This window comes from Limulus polyphemus, unplaced genomic scaffold, assembly GCF_000517525.1.
Source record: "Limulus polyphemus unplaced genomic scaffold, Limulus_polyphemus-2.1.2 Scaffold1892, whole genome shotgun sequence".
In the NCBI taxonomy this organism is placed as follows: Eukaryota; Metazoa; Arthropoda; class Merostomata; order Xiphosura; family Limulidae; genus Limulus; species Limulus polyphemus.
Genome location: NW_013667502.1, coordinates 123,556 through 132,253, shown reverse-complemented (window position 1 = coordinate 132,253; position 8,698 = coordinate 123,556).

The following is an 8,698-nucleotide window of genomic DNA, read 5'->3' as shown; positions in this document are numbered from 1 at the left end:
GGCCTGGGCTTAGCGGTAAGTCTGAAAGCTCACACCCCAAGGAAGCAGGTTGCGATGTTCGTGGTGGGCACGGGTCAGAGAGCCAATTGTGTAGTTTTGCGCTTGACAACAAACAGATTAATAATTTCGTTCTATGGTCCAAAAAGTAAAAAACAACAGCAACTGAAAATCGTTCTTTAAAATTAATGACAATTAATTGTATCATTATTTTCTATCGATTTAGTATATTTTGTTCTCGTGACTTGCTTGTTCAGTAAGCAAATAATAATCTTTTTATCGAAAATCTGACATTAGTCTCTTGCAGTTATTCCTTCAACACATGCATTTCATTGGCTATCTTAAATACTTGTAGCTTATGTTCCAGCATGATTATTATTCGTTCTGATGCTGAAATCGGTAGATGTGATTGTGATCTAACTCATTGCCACATCTCATGACAATCACATTGGAAGGAGACAACGTTAAGACAAATATATATATATATAATAACGATATACTAAAACATTTTCTTATAAACGTCGTTATTTTCTAAATAAGAGCATTCAGCACTTGTGTAATGTTTAAAATATAAACTGTGTAAATAATACGCTTGCGTTTGTCAGTTCAGAACTTTTCTCGCAAATTTTTTGATCAAACGCTATAAATCTCATATCGTTAGAAATGCCTTTGTCTGAAGAGTCTGGATTGTATACTGACTTTTCTATTCAGAATCACCTTTCCTGTTTTCTGCTTAGTCAAACTTCTTAATGCAACGAGTATGCTACACGATGGCTCATTGCTGTTGTCACCATGTGACGATTGGCTTCGATTTGAACTTTAGTTTTTATTTGTAAAGCATTTCACACAAACAACACAATCACAGTAAATATAATTGCTATGAGCTTTCTCGACTTATTTAGAAGTAAAATACGCATGCGCAGTTCGTTCAAACCATATGCTTATCACTTTGTGAACACGCATTCAGACGTTTCTGCATATTAAGCTAAGTTTGCTTTCACTACAACTTTTTATTAACTTTACTTTGCAATAACTCAGCTTTTGTTCGTTTCACAGAATGCTACAAACACCTTTTAGCTGTTTTTTTGTTTAGTACGTATTTTATTCTTCGTTTTTGTGAGTTTATTTGTTTGAACTCCTAAAACCGTATCATACACTGAATACTCAAAACTCTTTCATACTCTGTACACTAGTATAAATACTATTACTTTACTTTATTGTTTACTTTCCTGGTAGTTTTATTAAATAAAATTACCTATATGCAGTTTTATTAGATAAACTTACGTCTACGTGAGTTTATTTGTCTGACTGCTTAAAATCTTTTCAAATAGACCAAGATTTATTTATCTAACACATAATGTTTGCAAAAAAGAATGGCTTAAATGGCGTGGGTGAAAATGATAGAATAAAGAAAATTCAAGCGAAGGGCGTGAATAGTATCACAAATGTTTTGCGGGTTGCGGCTAGTAAGTAATTAAAATACAAAGTTTCATATTTACACAATTAAAAAATGTTTATTAAAGCCGTCAAAGACAGTGTAAATCTGATGAAACGTTGTATTTTAATTGTTATCTTCTATCTCTCTTTCATTTTTTCTTCAGTTTTTAGACTCCGGTAGACCTCCAATTTCATCTCCATGAAGTGTTTAACGAAATGAGGAATGCAATCTCTTATTTGTGTTCTTTTGTACTTTCACACTTTTATTCAGAAGATGGTATTGGATCTTACTTAGATACTCTCGTAAAGACACAACCAGTAAATGTGTAAATTCTCAAACTTATTTATTATACGTTTACTTTCAGATATGTTTTATCATAAAAAGGAAATGTTTTTATTCCTATTTATTAACTCAGTAATAACAATCCTCGATGCAAGTGTATTTAATTTGTTTGTTTAGAATTTTAGAACAAGGACTATCTGTTCATAATTACCCCTCGTTGTGTTTGACCTCATAGACTAGATGGAAGACAGTTAGTTAAAAGCATCCACAGCCAACTGTTTGGATACGTTTGTCTGATCAAATAGTGGGATTTGGTCGTCACGGAGTGCAGTTGTGGCGAAGGTATGAAAACCATAAATCTTCGGATTTACAGTTCAGATGTGGTAGCCACTGAGCCACTCCCAGCTCTCATAAAAGTAAATAAAACATTTTATTTCGATTGACTTGATCACTGAATGCTAGTTAACATCAAATCAGGCTTGACTAATCTTGTGTAAGTTTTCAGACAGCAGATTGAAATCAATTGGAAATTTCATCATGATAATGAATATACCAGTTAAGTAAAATGATCCATTGTCTCGGTGAAAACTTTAAACGTATATATTTTTCTGTAAATATAAATTATCTGTTATTATAAAACGAATTTTAATAAGAAAACAGCGAATTCTCCAATAATAATAAGTGTGAGTTTATCTATAAAAGTAATAACGAACACTTAGGAAGGCAGGATAAATTCGAAGAAGATAATCAGATGAAGGATAAGACTATTCTGCTGTAAAAATGAAAGATAGAAAGTAAGCAACCACTTTTTGATTTACATTTATTAAAGGAAACTCATTTTTTAATACTTGATGTTTCATTGACTCGAAAGGAAAATAAGACAAGGAAATAATTCGAAATGTTTGTGCGCGGTTTTGTAAATCATTTTGATATTTATCAGGAAACTCGTAAAAAAAGTTACGTGAAAATGGTAATATTACTAGAAACGAAATATCTGCCAGAAGCTTGCTTTACAAGTAGAGGTGAAACACTATAGACAGGAGTACATTTACTGAAAACTGAGGTTAATATAAACCACAGCCTGCATTACAAAGATTGGGTGTCAACGGTTCTACAGCTGCTGTTATTTGCTAGGTAGTCAAACAACTTAAAAACGTGTTTGTTTGTTTGGAATTAAGCACAAAGCTACACAATGGGTTATCTGTGCTCTGCCCACCACGGGTATCGAAACCCGGATTCTAGCGTTGTAAGTTCGCAGACATACCACTGTGCCACTGCCAAGGTTTTATTTCTGGAATGAGAGAATAATTATACATCTTTCAGATTTCTTCTACTGTAAAATGTTGTTAAGACGAATAAAATGTTCTTTTTTCTCGCTGGTTAGAGTTACAAGCATTAAATGACGAAAAGCGACGTCTCTTTACCCCAAAAGAAAACAGGATGCTTTCATAGGAAATTTCAACCTTTTAATGTTTAGATACTTAAAATAGTGCTGTGGCGATTGAATATCAATTTTGTTATATTTAGTAAGCTATACGATCATATTAGTTTAATTATTAACTAGTTACTGATTTTGTTACTATCTTACAAGAACCTAATTACTAATTAGTTTATATCCTAGGTCTATACTGTTCTGAGAAGTCCTGAGAAGAACTATATATGTGACAGGACCTTCTCATTAAAAAGGCTAATCACTCGTTTAGTTCGTTAAGCCTTTGATCAACTAACTACTTGGACTATTTTAAGAAGGGAATCCAGGTTTTGCCGACTTTTAGGTTGACTAGTAATAAGTGTCTAATATGACAACGAAAAAACGGAAAAGTAACTAATTAATAATTAGATATAAGTGATTTTAGTCCATAACCATGATAACGATTACTATGCATGTATTAACAACAGTTAAGTATGGCTCACGGTAAAAAGAAATTGTAAAAATAGAAAAAAAACTATTGTTAACAACCAATACAATCCTTAAAAACGTCTTCTATATTATAAAAAATCTCGTAATGTTTAGTGTTAAAGCTCTTATAAAACATGCATTAAAAATATAAGAATCTTTAGGTAATTCTGTTATAAAACCTGTGTGAAAAATCACAGAATGTTTAAGTAACTGTTATAAACATGTTAAAATTTCAGGATGTTTAAGTAACTATTAAAAAATCTGTACTAAAAGTCTCATAATGTTTAGATAAATGATTAAGTAAACCTACTGTAAAACTTGTGTGAAAAATTACAGAATGTTTAGTTAACTCTGTTATAAAAACTGTGTTAAAATTTCAGGATGTTTAAGTAACTATTAAAAAATCTATACTAAAAGTCTCATAATGTTTAGATAAATGATTAAGTAAACCTACTCTAAAACCTGTGTGTAAAAATCACAGAATGTTTAGTTAACTGTTATAAAAACTGTGTTAAAAACCTGTTCAGGTGACACTGCTATAAAACTTATGTTAAAAATCACAGAATGTTTAGTTAACTCTGTTATAAAACTGTGTTAAAAATCTGTTAATGTTTAGGTGACACTGTTATAAAACTTATGTTAAAAACCTTCTAATATATATAGGCAATACCATTATAAAACATATTTTTAAAATCTCAGAATGTTTGGGTAACACCGTTATAAAACATATTTTTAAAATCTCAGAATGTTTGGGTAACACCGTTATAAAACATGTGTTAAAGATCTCAGAATGTTTGGGTAATTCTGTTATAAAACCTACGTTAAAAACCTCTTGCTTAAATTAGTTCGAGTTATTTATCATGGTTGTCCCAGTTTTCCTTACTTTTATATTTTACATCGAAATCATATTCATATAAACACATATCGTAGCATTAAGTTCAAAATTCTGCACTCTTTCCCTAAAGATAATAACTACGAGGAAGCTGTTTTCGAATAAACAATATTATTACAGGTATAAAAATTTGCATCTAATATGAATGTTATAAGACTAAAAACAAGTAAAACAAATAACGTCATTACCGTGGAGTGATGTTATATAAATATGGTCGCAGTTTATTTGTGACTAACGGGCCGGGCGTGGCCACGTATGAGCGTGACACACTCTGAGTTTGAAGTTCACGATTCATATCCTGTTGCTTCAAAAAACACGCTATAAGAATGACAGTAAAATCCCAGTATTCCATTAGGGTAGCCCAAACGATCACGGTGGGTGCTGTTGACTAGTTCCCTTTCCCGTAGTTTATCAGTTCAAAATTAGCGCGAATAGCCCTTGAAATCAATATAAATAGATTTTTGACTAAATAAGAAAAAAATTCAGAGCTATTATACATTTACTTTTGTAAATAAAAGGAAAATTATAACATACATTGCTAAGACAATTGAACAAATTATTCAATATATCTCGGTTTTCTTACAAATAATAATGATATAGATAGATAAAAAAATGATATTTATATGTATGTTTAATTATACAATATTGTTATGTGGTTACCGTTAGATTAAAAACGCTTATAATTATAAGTTTGTGATCAAATTTTTCCATTACTTTGGCCACCTTTTACTTATTTCTGTTTTAAGATTCAATTTAGCTCTTATTATTTTTCTCTTGTAAATAAGTTACGTTTTAACGACATGCAGAAAATAAAAAATGGATAATGATGGAAAAATGTATTACTGTGACATAATTCCATTACATAAACATAGGTAGGCACATCACGTTATCTTGTGGAGAATTAACAATTATTTAAATATTTGTTCTTTTTTATTTTGTCTTGGAAGGAACATTAAAATCACTAGTAAAATACTATTACGTTGCGACAAATTCGATTAATCAAATGAGCCGTGTATAATGCATGTCAGTATATTATAAACTTGTTTTGACAAAACCCGCCGCAGAGACAACTATGCTTGAGCTGGACATTTGATTACGTGGTTATTAACGACATTAATGAGATCATGCAAATGTAATTACACGAATAGGGAAATTAAAATGATCAGTATTACATAAATCAAACTAACATACTTCAGAAAATGCAAAACCATATTCGAAAAAAAAAAAGTTTAACCAAACGACGAAATTCTGAAGATACCCCCTGCTGTGACAGATAAATCGTTTTCTTTAACTATGTCAAAGCACAACATCACAATAACACACATTTCTTTTTATACACTCCTATCTATCAATAACTAAGTTAAAGTATAAAGATTTTTGCGAATTTATTTTCTCTACTTTAGAACTTAAACTGATTGGACGTTTCTCATTATCTACCAACTCAAATTTGTTTTCGTTTTGTATTCTCTATTTCTAAAAGGAACACGTTATTCGGTGATAAACATTATAAGTGCTTGCCTTCATTAAAAATATGGTCGTCTTATAACATAAAATAGTTGTCAAGCTTATTCTAAAATGGCAGAGTAAAACGGGGGTTAAGTTAATATACGTAAATTTCAAAGTGTAAGGCAAAATATAAATAACCAAAGCCATGAAACAACTTTAATTAACATAATAATTAACTCCAACTTAAAATAATGAAGCTCTTTTTGCTATTTATAAAGCGATTTGAAAATTCATGTCCATTATCATATTTTAGAATCAAGACAAAAGCAAACTATCTCTGAGAATAATCTACCCCAGGAATATCACCAAAACTAGAGTTGTCATATCAGCATCAACTAGACGTCCTTATTTAAAATGCTATCTTATTCTTACGAAAATAAAAGATAAATATGCGTTGTAAAATATTCTTACTCAAAGGATTTGATATTATTTGAATTTATACACAAAAAAGTTTCTCTTCATCTACCAAATCTTACTTTTTATTTATAATTTTCTACATTATTTTTATAGTTGAAGTAAATATATAGTTACTAATTTCAGACATAGAGGTTACCTTAAAAGTTATTTATCATAGGGAAAACATTTCACTAGAGGCACACAGAAAATTACAAGTCCTATTCAGAAAAATCTGGATATAAGGCAGTCTTTTTTTTAAAATCAAAATAATGATATTTTTTCCAATACATCTGTCTTTTGTTTACATTCGTTGAAATGAAGTGCGCGCACATTTTCAAAACAGACAAATACTGAGTATTTTTATTATTATAACAGATTGAGTTTATAATTGATGTTAGTATCTTGACTATTCTCTTAATCAGTTTTATAGATATATATTATTAAAAATGTTTGAAACTAATCACTGCTAATATAAATAAGACATAGATTATATACTCAGTATTAACATTGACCGGGTGTGGCCCGGTGGTAAGTGTGCCAGGCTTTGGATCGATTCAAGACATGATGTTGATGAGAACTCTCCGTGTTTTCAGTTGTGAGTTATAATACTGACATTCATTTCCGTTATTCTATTCAAAGCGTAAGGCCAATCCCTTGTGGTGGCGGATGCTACGGTCTGGTTTCCCTCGCACTAGACAGTGTACTTCAAAAGAAAGGAAGGTTATACCCTAACCCTAGGACTCTATAATCTGGTCGTTTAGCCCATGGGTGCATAAGGTGCTGTCAGTTAGAAAATTCCAGTTTCAGTATTAGGATAGTTTGTATCAACATTTTATCATGAAGACGAGGCAATAAGTATTATTTACTACAAATATTATATACATAGGTAAATAAAAATCACACGGGAGAGAAAAGGACAGTTTGTATTTATATTTCGTATTTATGACAAAGCTACTAAGAATATTTACCGCCATCCCTAATTATGAACTATCGACCAGAACGAAGACAGCCATAAAAAGCATCCTATCACCCACCATTCACGCTAAGGGATTGGTTAGCACACTTCTAATGTACCTAAAGCTAAAAACAAAACAAAACCCACAGCTCTTCTACAGGACAAACCTGGGTCTGGAAAGAACAAATAAATAAATGATTAACTATTAAGTGTCTGTTCTGTATATTCCATATTGTATCTTGTATCATATTAGATAACGTGAAAATGAGTTCTTCGTTATTAACGGTGTAATTGAAGTTTCCCTGATGCATTGATATCTGTATTAATGACCGACTAACCACCATAAGTAATTATTAAATGCCAAATCACAATATGTTTTACAAATATTTAGTGGAATTATAGATTTTAATTTACTAAAAATCATAAGAAGATAAGGATCAAGGAAATTTTCGAGAACATTGATAAATGTTTTGTGTAATTTCTCATAACAGTGGATGGTACGCACCCTTGTGACTTATTGTTATCATAAATAAATTATAAACAAAATGACACGATGTATTTACGGAAATGTATCATGAACCACAGTAGTGATTCATAATAGGAATCGTTCATTTTATTATTATTATTTACTATTGTTCCGCCAGCCTACAGCAAATATGGCTGTGAGTATTGTACTAAAACCTGGACAATATTACTAAACGCATCATTGCGCATTGTGTTGGGCAGTTTTCAAGTTTATTTGACTACCTAGCAAATAACAGCTGCTGTATAATCGTTGACACCCAATCGTTTTAATGTAGTCTGTGGTTTATATGGAGCCTCATAATGTACTAAATGCATACCTATATAGCTGTATGCAGGCCTGGATGTAATTTAATGTTTATATGGCAGGCATGAAACATGTATCACAGTGATTATTAACTTATTGTTCGAACTGTATTGATGTCGCCTATCATTATGTATAGAGTTCCTGCCCTTTCGAACACAACGCTGCTGACATGACCACAGTTTATTTTTTACCACTGAATGATCGATTTCGGCCATTTTACACAAACGTCTAGGCTGTCTCCCACAACAGAAGTATTTAAGCCGCAGTTTCAAAGATAGCACCAAGCTCAGTTTCGAGCATCGGATCGGCATTCACGGGGTTGGCTGATGGTAAGTGTCTAATTATAACCAACATAGCGTGATTGCGAATTTTATAGATATTGAAGATAGAATAGCCATCCTTGAAGCTGACTATAAGGAGTGGCAAGAATCGTGCAAGCAGAAGATGTCGATTCTAGACGAAAGTGAGGCAGAAATTTTGTAGCTATATATTTTATTCAGAAA